Source organism: Triticum urartu, chromosome 6 (genome assembly GCF_003073215.2).
Source record: "Triticum urartu cultivar G1812 chromosome 6, Tu2.1, whole genome shotgun sequence".
NCBI classification, from domain to species: domain Eukaryota; kingdom Viridiplantae; phylum Streptophyta; class Magnoliopsida; order Poales; family Poaceae; genus Triticum; species Triticum urartu.
Genome location: NC_053027.1, coordinates 529,796,271 through 529,812,889, shown reverse-complemented (window position 1 = coordinate 529,812,889; position 16,619 = coordinate 529,796,271).

Genomic DNA, 16,619 nt, shown 5'->3' with positions numbered 1-16,619 from the left:
GGAGATTCTATTAGAATTCCACTCAGGTTAACATTGCTCGTTGTCTCTCTTACCTTGCTTCGGCCTCGGTGTCGTACAACTCAACGGAGCTGCTCCAACAACGAAACCCTCCATCACAGCGGAGCAGTACCTCGGGCTCCATCTCCAGGCGCCTAAGAACTTCTTCCCCTCCTCCGACAGCAAAGCCAGTTGAAGCATCCTCACCGGCCAACCCAATCACGCTGATATCGACATGGCTTCGCCAAAGAGGTTGTACACTTGTTGCATCTCTTTTTTACTCTACATGTTATATATATTGTCCACTGAGCACACGGATTTGTTCCTTTAGTGTCTCCTTGAAAGAAAAAACATAGGAACTTTAATTTTCACTTGTCCTCCTTTTCAAATTCCTATTCATGAAGCACAAGACTAAGACATAGTAGCATAATAGCATTATAACCGTACATTTTCTTGTGTTTGACTTAATCTCACCATGCTTCTTCGCATCCTGTGATCTTCCAACTGTTGTGAATCAAACACCCAGATTGGCAGAAATCCTGTGTTTTTAAATTCTCTATTTTGCACGTGCATTCCTATCCTATTCCTGTCTATTTCCTATCCCTACATTGTTGGAATCCTCCAATTCAAACGAGCCCTTACAGAATTACTTCTCTTACAGATAGTTGTCAAACAAAACCTTGTGTGGTTTGTCTCGCTCCTGCTACACCCTCGTCCACCCCAGCTCAGCTGCTCCAACGACAGAAGGGTCCAGCACAACAGGGATCCGGCCTCCAGATTGTCTTTCGCCGCCTCAAATCTTCTTCCCGCCGCTGGCAGCCGTGAAAACTGCATTACTATCATCAACCGAGCAGATGACCTCGAGGACTACACGGGTCCGCAAGAGAGGTCGCACTCTTTCGTGTCTGCTTACGTTATGCATCGCTTAATATTACATGGTACTTTATCGTCCTGTTCACCGATTAGACTCTGAGTCAGCTCCAAACTAATGGTCAAACTTGAGTTTTTAAATGGTTGTGGGGTACATATCGGGGCCGCTATCAATAGTATCTATCTACTATCTGGTTAATCTCATGTGTCTACTATGAGTTTCATGTTGGGTGGGAAACAAATAGTAAAGAAGCCATTATCTGTATTTTTAACTGAAACCATTATCTGCCTGCTATTATTGGTTTTGGGTCTATCCACAGGTTGCTACCATCACTCTGGATTTCTGCATGCACTCCTTACATAATCTCACTATGTTTTATTCCTATGCATGACAGTTATTGTAAACAATGGAACTGAACATGTAGAGCAAAAGAGACGAGCCTTGTGTGGCAATAAAATTTCATGCAGACGTCGCTCCATGGTAGGCGCAAAGGCAGCCCCCCCCCTCCACGCATTTTGGATTGTAATCGAGAGGAAGATATCTGTTCTGGGGGGGATTCAGAAGGAGAAGACCACTCCTATTTACCCCCTGAGGTCTTTGCTCTAACTTGACATGCTGATGTTGGTTATATCATGCATATTGTGTCTTGCATTCCTTACTTTATACATCAAATATGTCATCTGCTTAGTTTAGACATCCTTTGTGCGAATGCCATCTGTTTAGTTTATTCATCATTTGTGTGAATTATGCAACGCCATCTTGTTTAGCCAGGCATCATATATGTGAATTTTGCAATGCCATCCTACTTAGCCAGTCATCTTATATGTAAATTATATCAGGCCATCCTTTTTTTCCATTACACATTACATTTATCAACAATGTTAGTACATTCAACTGCTCCTTGTGTGCATCAGCCATTTGACACGGTGATGGCAAATTCTAGAGTGAAAACAAGGTCTTTAGAGCAGACTATGCTATCTGACGAAGCGCATATCTCGCTGGTTACAGATAGCTCCTCAGAGGAGGATTCAGAGATAGATGACCAGTCCTATCCCCCCCTCGAGGTGTATGCTCTAACTTGGCAGGGTTATGTTGCTCAATCGTGTGTATGGTGTCTCGCATTGCTATGTCATTTGATTAGTTTAGACATGCTTTGTGTGAATGCCACCTGTTCAGTGTCTAATTACCATATATGTGAATTATGCATTGCCATCTTGTTGCAAGACATTATGTATGTGAATTATACAATGCTATCTTGTTGCAAAGGCATTATATATGTGAATTATGCAATGCCATGTTGTTTAGCCAATCATCATGTATGTGAATTATATCATGCTATCATTTTTTTGTATTACGTGTTCCATTTGTCGACAACATTTGTATATTCAACTACTCTTCCTGTGCATCAGCCATTTGAAGCGGTGATGGAAGTATCTGGAGTGAAAACAAGGTATTCAGAGCAGACAATGCTACCTGCTGAAGCAGACATCTTGCTGGTTACAGAGAGCTCCTCAGAGGAGGATTCAGAGACTGATGACCAGTCCTATTTTCCCCCTGAGGTCTATGCTCAAACTTGGCAGGGTTATATTACACATGTCATGCATGTTATCTTGCATTGCTTAGTTTTTACATCATATATGGATTGCCATATGCTTACTTGCTTACTATATAAATCATATATTTGAATTATGGCATGGCAACTCATTTAATAAAGACATCATATAGTTATATCATCTCATCATGTTTAGTGTTTACAGTCATCATATTTTGAATTATGGCATTCTATCCGTGAATGTATGTGAATTATGGCATGCCAACCTATTTAATAAACACATTATATAGTTATGTCATGTCATCCTGTTTACATAGTCTCATATTTTGAACTATGTCTTTCCATCTTTTTTAGTTAGCCATCATAATGTGAAATTGTGTCATGCTATCCTGTTTAGTTAGCCATCATATATGTGAAATTGTGTCATGCTATCCTGTTTGGTTAGACAACATAAATATGAATTATTTCATGCCCTCTTTTATTCCCCACTATCCATTGCACCTGTCTATCATACAATGTCTATACTTTCAATTACTTTTCTTGTTTATCAGCCATTTGAATTGGAGAGCGTGATGGCAGTATCTAAGGGAGTAACAACACGGTCTTCAGAAAAGATAGTGCTACCAGTTGATGCAGATAGAACCATGGTTGTACTTGCCCAAGGACCAGATCCACCACACATAACCCAAACTCTCGCAGATTGTACCCCTACCTAGTTGGACAGAGAACCAGCTACACCCCTTCTAACCCCAACCCCGGCAGATAGTAACCCAGTTCCAGTTGACACAGCACCGTCTCCACCACAGAGCACCCAAACATGAGCAGTTAGTAAGGGAACTGCAGTGTCCAAAGCACGAGGACCACCACTCTGAATCCCAACTCAACGCTTAAAGGAGAAGAAGATTTGTTCGCAGGTCAGGTTCTGTAGCTATGGTTCATACTGCTTTGCTCTTGCATTACTGTATTTACTCATACCAACTATTTTCAAATTTAAAGGATGGAATTGAAACTCCAATGGCGCAACAGGTATGTTTTAAACCTGTTTCTTTAACTGGTTTGCTGTTGTAACCTGCTCTATGTTGATTTCAGTTTCAATTGAATAAACAGTTATGTTCTCATGTCATGCACATTAGAAGTGTTGTTATTGCTCTATAGTTACCCACACTTATATTCTGTCTATTCTGCTTTGTCTTGAACAAATATTATTTGAACTGTGTCTCTATCTTGATTTGGCAACAAAAACTAGAATGATATAGACCATAAAGTGACCATGGTACATAGATATATGTTTGTTTCATGCTGTTATCCTGTCCACTTTACTACTGAACTCATTTACCAAAATGAGTTTCATATACAACATGGTAAACATGTGATGTGTCTGCTTGTTTCTCTTTTAGAATGCGGACAAAATATTGGAGAACAGTATCGCGTTATCCAATGGTAAAGGAAGTAATGCAGATAAGATTCAAGATAGTGAGACATCCCTGTTGGTCTCCAAGAAAGATGATAAAAACTATCTTGACGACAATGAGGGAACCCAAAAGTCCTGTCTTGATGTAGTGTTCGAGTTACTGGCCACTACTGCTGGCACAAGCTCTTCGAACTCGCTGCCTGAATCAGTTCGTCTTCTTGAGTCTCAACTTCAAGTTGAAAGACATCGATCAGATGTTCTGCGACAGGAAGCTGAAGGACTGAGGAAGTCCCTGCAGAATTCAGATGCATATTTTCTGGTGCAACAGCAAGCGCTGGAGGATTTAAGCGCCAAACAAGAGAAAGTTAATAAGCTTGCTAAGCATCTTGCCAGCATTATGGGTACCCAGGATATTGTTTCTTGAGATCTTCTGAAGTGGTTTCAGTTCTGGATTTGTTTTGCTGCGGCGTTTATTTGCGCTGGTCGCCAACTTTGACAACCAATGTATATGATATGCTGCTTTGTTCCCTATATTTGCACTGGTGGCAAACTTTGATGCCCAGTGGATGTAATATGTGTAATAGCCGTGATAGCCTAGCGTTAGTTGCTTGCTTATTTATTTCCTTGTTGTCTTGTTTATTTGTTTGCTTGTAGTCACTACAGTTCTTTTTCCGCGGTTAGCTAGTGGCTGCAATAACCTATTTTTAAAAAACTAGGCCACAATAACCATGGGCTAATATTTACGGTGGTGACACTGGGCCTCCTACTGGCCGTAGAAACAGTGGGCCTTCTACGGGTCGTAGAAACAATGGGCCTTCTACGGGTCATAGAAACAATGGGCCTTCTACGGGCTGTATCATCAATGAGCCTTATACGGGCCGTATGATCGATTGGCCAAACATGGGCCAAACAGACCGCATTATGGTCGTAAATGGGCTAGAGTTGGAATCGTCCGTTCATGGGCCGACCATAACGGGCCATCATTAATAGGCCATATTTGATGATGCTATGAAAACGGCCCAACGTATTAACGGACCACAAACGGGCCGACGGTAACCACGGGCTGAATTTGGCCCACAAGCAGAAATTGACAGTAACGGGCCGTAAGTAAACAAATGCTGGAAATGAGCCCAAGAATAAATGGGCTCTGAGAAGGCCGAAAGATAACATGGGCTGGAAACGGCCCAATGGAATAACGAGCCGTTAATGGGTATAAAGTGATACACTGTTCTTTAAGGGCCAGTTTCACCACGGGCCGTTAATGGGTGTAAAGTGATACACTGTTCATTACGGGCCAGTTTCACCACGGGCCGTTAATAGGCCAAGAGTTACATAGGGCCTCATATGGGCCGAAAGACGTCATGGGCCATACATGGGCCAGAAGTGAAAACGGGCTGGAATCATATTGGATGGCCCAGATGACGCTACTGGGCCTAATTCGAATAGGGGGTAACGAGCCTTGGGTTAGCGGGCTGTAAATGGGCTATATGCAAACAGGCCGTTAACAGGCTTTCCATGGGCCGGCCCGCCACCTTTTGACCAAGTCAAATGGCCCGGCCTTTTCATAGGAATGGGCCTCTGTTGGGCCGTGCCACGTGTCGACGTATCATAGGCGCCTATCTGACCCACTGACGAGCTGACACGTGTTTCGTCCGGCCAATAAGAATTTTACACATGGAAATTTCCCATTGGTCGGGGCTATTAACGGGTTATCTGATCCAAAACCTGACCCAATAGCTTAACGGTGTTCCGTTATGGTGGATGCCACGTGCCGGCCACCCTTGACGAAAGCACTTCTGTGACGCGCGATTTATCGTCATGGAAGTGGACACTTCCGTGATGATAATTTTGGTAATGTCATGGAACACTTCTACGACAGCACAGGTATGACTATCTTGATTCTGTCATAAATTTTTCATGGATGTACATGCATGACAAAAAACGCGGCCTACTGTGACAAACACATATCATCATGGAAGTGTATTTTTTTTGTAGTGCAAAACTTTAACAAAAACTTTGTGAGATCCATTAGTGTAAATAAAGCAAATCACTACCTTTAGGTACTGTTTCAAACTTATTGAAATTTCATATTAGAACTATATCTACTGTATTCCAACTTCACCATGGTTCATACCCCCCGATACTACCCATAGATTCATCAAAATAAGAGAACAACTCATAGAAAACAGAATCTGTCAAAAACAGGACAGTCTGTAGTAATCTGGAAGTTTAGTAAACTTATGTAACTCCAAACAATTCTAAAAAATATGAAAATTTAAAAAATTTGTATAGAAGTAATGTGCAAAAAGTTTCAGACCCATTTGGCTTTCCAGTAAAAAATTTAAAATCACGTGCTACAGCCAAAGTTTCTGTTTTTGTACTGCACAAAGTAAACAAGCAATCTAATCGTCCTAAAACCAAGGCTTGGCACATTATTTTTATAATACAATGGATATATACAAGGGGATAATTATTTTCATAGAAGCTTCCATGAAATTTTTTACATTGTTTCCATGAGCATCAACACAAGTGTGCAAGGTCGACCCTCATTTCTCCAATGCATAACCTTCCAATCACTTCTCTTATTGAAAAACTTTTTAGGTGTGAGAGGCAAGTAAATTTTTTTGTATTTTCATTCTTTTAAAAAAAATTATGTTTCACCCACAACTAAACAGAAACAAAAAATGAAAAAAAAATCTACTTAGTGAAGAAAGCAAACAAGCATACACAAGAATATCAACCCCACGCTATTGCTCCCCAGCAACGGCGCCAGAAAAGAGCTTGATAATCCCCAAGTGCAGGGAATCATCGTAGCAATTCCCAATGGTGGAAGTGATAAGTATGGAGTGTCGAACCCACAAGGAGCTAAAGGTAAGATCAATATTCTCTCAAGCCCTATCTTCCACTGATACGACTCTACGTACACCGAACGTTTGCTTCCAACTAGAAACGAGAAATAAAACTATGTTGTGGGTATGAAGAGGATAAATTTGCATGGTATCGGAGAGATAAAATATAAAAGTAGGTGCTGTTATCATAAAGTTAGAATATATTACTAAATATTATAAATAGCGAGTGTGGAATAATGATGGATCGGTGTGCGGAATTGTCTTAGGCAATTGTTAACAAGACCGGTGGTCGTCATTGCAATTTCATATGAGGGAGAGGCATAAGCTAACATACTTTCTATTCTTGGATCATATGCACTTATGATTGGAACTCTAGCAAGCATCCGCGCAACTACTAAAGATCAGTAAGGTAAAACCCAACCATAGCATTAAAGCATCAAGTCCCCTTTATCCCATACGCAACAACCCCCTTACTCGGGTTTATGCTTCTGTCACTCAAGCAACCCACTATAAGCGAATCATGAACGTATTGCAACACCCTATAGTGGGAATCCCTCACGCTTGCGCGACACGGAGGGCACAATAGGACAGCACCAAAATAAAACATACAACTCGTGCCAATCTAGATCATCAATCAACCCAAAGACAAAGGATATCTACTCAAAACATCATAGGATGGCAACACATCATTGGATCATAATATGTGGCATAAAGCACCATGTTCAAGTAGGTATTACAGCGGGGTGCGGGAGAGTGGACCGCGTAAAAGAGATGAGGGTGATGATGATGATGGTGATGTTGATGAAGACGATCACCGCGGCGATGATTCCCCTCTCGATGGCTCACCGGTGCCACCAAGAGAGAGGAGGAGAGGTTCTCCCCCTTGTGCTTCCTCCTCCATGGCCTCCCCCCTAGATGGGGAGAGGTTCTCCCTCTAGTCCTTGGCCTTCATGGTGATGATGGCCCCTCCGGGATCCTCCTCCATAGCCTCCGGTGATGATGGCCCCCTCCGGCAGGGTGCCAGAGAGGGCCTAGATTGATTTCTCGTGGCTACAGAGGCTTGCGGCGGCTGAACATCTGATCTAGGTTATTTTCTGGGGTTTTCTGTATTTATAGGAATTTTTGGCATCGGTTTCACGTCAGGGGGGTCTCCGAGTCGTCCACGAGATAGGGGCCCACGCCCGGGGGGTGGGGCGCGCCCCCCACCCTTGTGGACGGCTCGGGACTCTTCTAGCCCAACTCTTTTACTCCGGGGGCTTCTTTTGGTCCATAAAAAACCATCAAAATTTGGCACATCAATTGGACTCCATTTGGTATTCCTTTTCTGCAATACTCAAAAACAAGGGGAAAACAGAAACTGGCACTGGGCTCTAGGTTAATAGGTTAGTCCCAAAAATCATATAAAATAGCATATAAAACATCTAAGATGGATAATATAATAGCATGAATACTTCATAAATTGTAGATACGTTGGAGATGTATCAATGACCTACATATGTTTGTGCCATTATTTTCTTCAAGATTGGTCTGTACACAGACGAATGTGCTTAAAAATCAAACCATAATATCTGAATATGTATAAATAAATAGCCATAAATTCCTAATCCTACTTCATGGCATATAATCGGTGATTTGGTGCCAAATTTGTTTTACTATATGTATAGGTGTTGTCTGATGATGTGGACAGCGAGGACGAAGATGCCCAAAGGAGGTACAAGAGGCGAATCCTGAGGGAGCTTTATGCGGGAATGCATAACAGGTGTATTAGGACCTGGAACGATGGCTATGGATGCCCATTTCGCAACCACAAGATTCATGACGCGTATCTAAGTGTTCTGGCGCATGCAAGAGGACGGGTCATTGGCTCCTTCAAGCAGAAGTATTCTCGCAGGGTGGCGCACGGCGCGTATGCCGAGTACCTGGAGAAGCTTCAGGATCGTGCCGGCCGCATGTGAGATGATATGTGGGATGGATCGGACTATGTACGCTTGAGTATGCTTAATGATGGTTGAACTATGTACTTATGGTTGAACTATTCTTATGTACATGTATGCTATCTATGTCTGAGAATGTTAAATATTTCGCCAAATTTTGGTAAAAATTACAACATGGGACCAATAAACCAGGACGGAGGTAGTACGTCAATCACACACGGTTCCCAAAATTGGAACCATGTGCAATGACTATCATTTTTCCTGCTGCGTCAATCACACACGGTTTGCTCTAGCAACCCGTCACCCCCAAAATTCTTTGTGGGACAGAAAACCCTCACCATCCCCACGTCACAAAAACCCTCACCCCGCCCGCCACCCCCTCGGCCCCTCCGGTACGTTCCCCATTCACACCTGCACAAGCTCCTCTGCGTCTATGCCATGGCACCGCCTATCGCGGTGGTAAACACTTAGCTTGACGCATGTCGTCGCCGCCAGGCTGCCGACAAAGCCCACCGCATTTCGCCACTTCCACTTGCCGCCGCCTATCGCCATCAACTTTCTCGACGCTGCTCGCGGTCGACCCAGCTCCACTCGGTTGGGGAATCTGCCGTACTGAGGGTTCTTTCTCATGGACGACAAGATAACTAATTTAATGAGATATTATCTCATCTCTTATCCCAGTTCATCTGCCTCCTTTAATCACCCAGTGGAAATCGCCGTGAATTCATTTTTATTTGATCTGATTTGAGGGTTTTCTTTCATTCATAGAATGTATAGTGCGCCGATACTTCAGGACTTGGCGACCGCCGCCAGAGATTCCATCTCATCGTACCAGATAACTTGAGGACGCGCGCGGTATGTTCAATCTCACCCTAAATCGGTTGGCATGGCCTACTTTCCTGAACATATTCTAAATATTGCTACATTTGGATAAAAGGTGCCACATGCACCATATACGTCAAAGGGGATTTTTCTCCTCTTCCTTCTATATTAGGAAAATTAATGATGTATTGTTCTTTCGATTACTCTCATATTTCCATGACATCATGTTTACCCTATCTGTTCAATTATAGACTTTTGTCCTTCAATTTCAACTGTTGTACAGTTCTTTCAAATTGGGCCCATATTTGCATGTTACCATATTTTCTTTAACAATCCTACCATTTTCTACAGGACATCCCTTGCTATGCAACAGATTGTGTAGTGCACACCTTTTCTCTTTACATACATCAAGGCTCCACGAATGTCATACTGCGCACAAACCATAGATTTACAATCATTGCCACTGTAAGACTTGATGAACGTGGTGACTCCTATTTTGGCACTGGATTTTGGAATGAAATTGCAAAGTTTTATGTACTGAAAGCTGGCACTAAAATTGAACTACACATAGAAGGGCCTGGTCATGAGATATATGCTAACTTCCCCGAAAAAATCATCCGTCCAGACTTTGTTTGAAGTAAGTTTTCTTTTCAACTATCTGCATATGTTGACTTACCCAGCAATGTCAAATGAATTGTGTAGTATTTAAGCAACCAATTGTTATTCCCTTATCTTACTATATTCCTACCTAATAACTTCTAGTTACCAATACACTTTTCTATTGCCCTGTTTTAACTAAATATTCTCTGTACTCCCATTTCTATCAGAAAGCGCCGCTGACAAGGAGACTCCGGAGGTGGAGAACGGGGCTGCCAACAAGTGGAGGCGGGGCGAGCTAGAACCGCAAGCGACTCCAGCAGGCCTAGACTTAATCAGCAGCCTCCCCGCTGATATGTTGAGAGTCATCATCTCCCTCCTCCCAATCAAATATGGGGCACAAACAAGCCTCCTTTCCCGGCGGTGGCGCCCCCTATGGAACTCCAGCCCTCTCGACCCCATCGACACCCACGAGCTCTGCCATGGCTATCGCAAAAGCTTGGATGCGTTCTCCAAGATCCTCCGCAGTCACCTTGGCCCAACCAAAGGCCTTAGAATGGGCATGTTTCGTTCCAACGGCAAGGACCAAGCCAAGCTTGATGACTGGTTCCGATCCCCTGCCCTAGATCAGCTCGAGGAGCTCACTTTTGATGATGGGCATATGCGTTCACTACCAACATCCGCACTCCGCCTCGTGCCCACGCTGTGCGTCAACAAGTTCAGGAAATGCCATTTCCCGCCCCTTAATGATGCACCTGCTCTTATTCTACCACGACTGAAGCACCTCAAGCTCTTCGTCATCTGCCTCTCAAAAGGTGACATGGAGCGCCTGCTCCATGGATGTACTACACTCGAGTACCTTCGTCTTTAGGCGATCAATGGGATGAGTACCTTCCACATCACCTCCATGACTCTTCGGACTATTTATGTGTGTTGCTGGTGCGGCAGGAAGACATCACAAAAGGTGGACCACGGTATGGTCATCCAGGACACACCTGCACTTGAGAGATTACTTGTAGGTGATCAAGAAGGTCCAACAAGAATCAATGTCATTTCTGCGCCTAAATTGTCAGTGGTGGGCTACTCGTCTGACAAGTACTCCGAACTTGTTATTGGATCCACACCCGTTCAGGTACAATAGCCGCCTTCTACCTCTCCTTCTACAAATTAACATTATTTCTAATTTTGAAGATGTTTGTTCGTCTGTCATTCAGAAAATGATTCCGACAAGCTTGACCCCGAAACTGCGCACACTGAAGGTCTTGCCACTAGAATCTATCGGGCCCGACCTGGAGCAAGTTGTTAGTTTCCTGAGATGCTTTCCGTGCCTCGAGAAGCTATATATCGAGGTGATGTTCCTTTCCTGTTAAATGTTAACCATAAGGGAGTTCAATTTGTGACACCTTTTTCCAAGTTTACAATGACAATGTACTACGATTTCTGAAGGTTCTTTTGGAGGATTTTAGTACATACATGCCCCCCCCATATTGGTTGCTTGATCCATATGGTTACAATCAATAAGCATTTCTCCTCTGGATTCATCTGTACTAGTTTTCTTAGGGAACTTTTCATCCACTCCAACCTCTTGTGAAGAAGGCTACATTTTCCTAGAATGTAATCAAATGCCTATGTTAATCATGTCAGATCGAAGATGGCATGTTAGTGCATTTTACAAATCCTGCAAACCAAATAGCTAGTCGTGTAGTAATGTTCAAAACTGCATGTAGGCACTAATACGTTTTCTTCTTTTGCAGATAAGATTAGGCCCGGTGGTGGATAATGTGATACAATATAACAATCATGTCAAATGACTAGATCTGCATCTCTCAGAAATTACTTTGAACTCCTACTGAGGGACCTTACCAGAGATTATATTCGTCAGGTTCTTTATTCTCAGAGCAAGGGTGCTGAAGGAAATGAGGTTCGCCCTACATTTATTTCGCAAATATGAATGGTCTATTGATCAGAGACGGCGCTTGCGGTAGAATGGAGTAGGCTCCAAAAATGCTGAATTTCATTTTGGAACATCAGATGACAGAGTAATCGAAAGTCATCGGGTCAACCCCATACATGACATCTCAGTGGCTGACCCCTTTGCAAAAATTGTGAGGTTTCGAAGCCAGACTTAGAAGCGGTGATATTAGTTTGAACCTCTTTGATATCCATGTTCATCGCACGAGCGTTTGCAGCTGATGAGCTGAATTTCATTTCTAATATCAGTTTGAACCTTGTAATCTTCGAATTTGAGCCATATAACTCTAGAATTTGAACCTTATAACATTTCGAGCTTTTGTGGTACAATCGTTGAAATGGCATCGTATGAGGCTCGTATATTGCTAGCACTATTTTTGACCTTAATATGCAATGGTCTTAAATTTTATTAACCATTCTCAAATTAGTTTACCTTGTCAATCTCACAGCACACGATCTGTATAGCTAACTCGACTGTGATCTTCAACATTATTGCACACAGTTGGTTTCTTCCATCGTGTGCATTGTAGAGCGCAGAATTAATTACCGCACTCGAGTGTCCACGCCTGGGGTGCGGTGTTGTCAAGCATGCACTGGATTCTGGAATCCTCCGCTATGAATGCCATGACAAGACGTGACAATTACAACCTGGTCGGCCCCCATTTATTACAGCGGCCATTTAACCTACCCTTGTGTCTCTTCAACCTTTCAATCACGCCCCACCCTTGCAAGAAGCACACCCACCACGAGAAATTCTTAGAGGGTATCCTGCGCGGCTCCGATGGCGCTCCGAGCGGCTGCGGACGACGAGCAGCAGTTCACCATGCGTGACGTGGTGGGCACCCACAGAAGGTTCATGGACCTCTCGGTGGTGTACGCCAACGATCCGGTCTGGGTGGAGCACTCCATCCACATCATGGAGCTGTTGCTTGAAGAGGAGAAGTACAAGGTGGTCAGGTTCGACCTCGAGTACACCCGCGCTCGTGCCGGGTCTCGTCCCAAGGTCGTCGTCGCCCAGATGTGCGTGCGCCACCACATCCTTGTCTACCACTACTGCCTGGCCACAAGGCCTTGCGAGCGTTTCGCCAGGTTTGTCAATGGCCCCCACTACATGTTCGCTACAGTGGACATCACCAACGATGTAAAGGCGCTCGAGAGTTCGGGCATCGCCTACCAGAATCTTGTCAACATCCAGGGCCAATAGAAGATCTGGGGCAGCAAGGAGCATGAGAAGGACTCACTAGTTCACCTCACCTAGACCCCTACTACAGAGACATGAAGGATTCGTGCAACAAGGACAAGCGTGCCTGGCACTCGGCCTGGATGGAGAAACTCAACAAAGCTCACATCGTGTACGCGGCCAAGGAGGCGTACACAAGCTACGACATGTACCAGCAGATCGTTGACATGAGGAAGTCCCTCCTTCCCCAAAACGGCCAGGGATCCAGCCAGAAGCAGAGCAATGGCAAGCATTGTCGCAACAATAAGTAGATGATTAGATCCTCGTTTCTCCTACTTGTAATTGCTTACTTTGGTGTGTGGAAATGTTATGTGTGTAGTCACTTGTGTAATTGTATGGTTAATTTGGTTATGCAATGTTGTCTTTTTAAGTATATATGTTGATGCTCTATAGACAGAGCATAGATGGTGTGCGAACAAAGAAGATCACATCGCACACGAACTAAACAATGGAACCTGTCGGTGATGTTTTCATCAATCACTCACAATTGTATACCAGCAATCGTTTTCTCACAACAAACACGGCTTGTTAGCAGTAATCATTTGTGTTCTTATCGGTCTTCGCACACGTTTCTGATTACAGACCTGTTTGCCTCGTATCACACACATCTTGTTCATTTGAACTGTTTCTGTTCTCATGTCTCAACATAAACAGTTCATCCGAGTGAACCGCATGCCATATATCGCACACACCTTGAATCTTGCTGACCGTTTCTTTTGTGTTGCCTAATCACAACCAGTTCATCCGAGTAAACCGTATGTTGTACATCGCACACACCTTCATCTGGTTGCCCATTTCTTTTGTTCCTCGTCATCGCAAACAGTTAATTGAGCTGAACCGTATGCCCTGCATCGCACACACAACTAAAATTTGAACCGTGTTTGATGCATCCTCCGTCGCAAACGTTTTGCATCATTGCTGACGGTTTTCATACAGCACCATTTGTGATTATTGCATTGCACATAGTTTCTCGAAGGGTCTCTGATCGTAGTGTCGCGTTAGCAGCATCCTGCAGTAGTGAAATCCTATCATAGTCAATACCTTGAACTTGTCGAAAACTTTTTGCGACAATTCGAGCTTTGTAGATAGTAACACTACTATCAGCGTCCGTCTTCCTCTTGAAGATCCATTTATTCTCAATGGCTCGCCGATCATCAGTCAAGTCAATCAAAGTCCATACTTTGTTCTCATACATGAATCCCATCTCAGATTTCATGGCCTCAAGCCATTTCACGGGATCTGGGCTCATCATGGCTTCCTCATAGTTCGTAGGTTCTTCATGGTCTAGTAACATGACTTCCAGAACAGGATTACCATACCACTCTGGTGCGGACCATACTCTGGTTGACCTACGAGGTTCGGTAGTAACTTGATCTGAAGTTTCATGATCCTTATCATTAGCTTCCTCACTTATTGATATATGAATCACTGGAACTAATTTCTGTGATGGACTACTTTCCAATTCAGGAGAAGGTACAATTACCTCATCAAGTTCTACTTTCCTCCCACTCACTTCTTTCGAGATAAACTCCTTCTCTAGGAAGCATCCAGTCTTAGCAACGAATATCTTGCCTTCGGATCTGTGTGTACCCAATAGTTTCCTTTGGGTATCCTATGAAGATGCATTTCTCTGATTTGGGTTCGAGCTTATCAGGTTGAAGCTTTTTCACATAAGCATCACAGCCCCAAACTTTAAGAAACGACAACTTAGGTTTCTTGCTAAACCACAGTTCATATGGTGTCGTCTCAACGGATTTAGATGGTGCCCTATTTAACGTGATTGCAGTTGTCTGTAATGCATAACCCCAAAGCGATAATGGTAAATCGGTAAGAGACATCATAGATCGTACCATATCCAATAAAGTATGGTTACGACGTTCGGACACACCATTATGCTATGGTGTTCCAGGTGACGTGAGTTGTGAAATTTATTCCACATTGTTTTAGATGAAGGACAAACTCATAACTCAAATATTCACCTCCACGATCAAATCGTAGAAATTTTATTTTCTTGTTACGATGATTTTCCACTTCACTCTGAAATTCTTTGAACTTTTCAAATGTTTCATACTTATGTTTCATTAAGTAGATATACCCATATCTGCTAAAATCATTTGTGAAGGTAAAAAAATAATGATCCCCGCCGCGAGCCTCAACACTCATCGGACCGCATACATTGGTATGTATTATTTCCAATAAGTCAGTGGCTCGGTCCATTGTTCCGGAGAATGGAGTCTTAGTCATCTTGCCCATGAGGCATGGTTCGCAAGCATCAAATGATTCATAATCTGGTGATTCCAAAAGTCCATCCGCATGGAGTTTCTTCATGCGCTTTACACCAATATGACCTAAACGGCAGTGCCACTAGTATTTGCACTATCATTATCAACTTTGCATATTTTGGCATCAATATTATGAATATGTGTATCACTAAGATCGAGATTCAATAAACCATTCACCTTGGGTGTATGACCACAGAAGGTTTTATTCATGTAAATAGAATAACAATTATTCTTTGACTTAAATGAATAACCATATTGCAATAAACATGATCCAATCATATTATGCTCAACGCAAACACCAAATAACATTTATTTTAGGACAACACTAATCTCGAAGGTAAAGGGAGTGTGCGATGGTGATCTTATCAACCTTGGAATCACTTCCAACACACATCGTCACCTCGCCCTCAACTAGTCTCTGTTCATTTTGTAACTCCTGTTTCAAGTTACTAAGAATAGCAACTGAACCAGTATCAAATACCCTGGGCCTACTATGAACACTAGTAAAGTACACATCAATAACAAGTATATCATATATACTTTTGTTCACTTTGCCATCCTTCTTATCCGCCAAGTATTTGGGGCAGTTCCGCTTCCAGTGACCATTTCCTTTGCAGTAGAAGCACTCAGTTTCAGGCTTGGGTCTAGCTTTGGGCTTCTTCATGGGAGTGGCAACTTGCTTGCACATTCTTCTTGAAGTTCCCTTTCTTTCCTTGCCCTTTTACTTGAAACGAGTGGTCTTGTCAACCATCAACACTTGATGCTTTTCTTGATTTCAACCTTCATCGATTTCAGTATCGCGAAGAGCTCGGGAATCATTTTTGTCATCCCTTGCATATTATAGTTCATCACGAAATTCCAGTAACTTGGTGATAGTGACTAGAGAACTCTGTCAATCACTATCTTATGTGGAATATTAACTCCCACTTGATTCAAGCGATTGTAGTACTCAGACATTCTGAGCACATGCTCACTGGTTGAGCTATTCTCCTCCTTCTTGTAGGCAAAATACTTGTCAGTGGTCTCATACCTCTCAACTCGGGCATGAGTCTAAAATACAAATTTCATCTCTTGGAACATCTTATATGCTCCT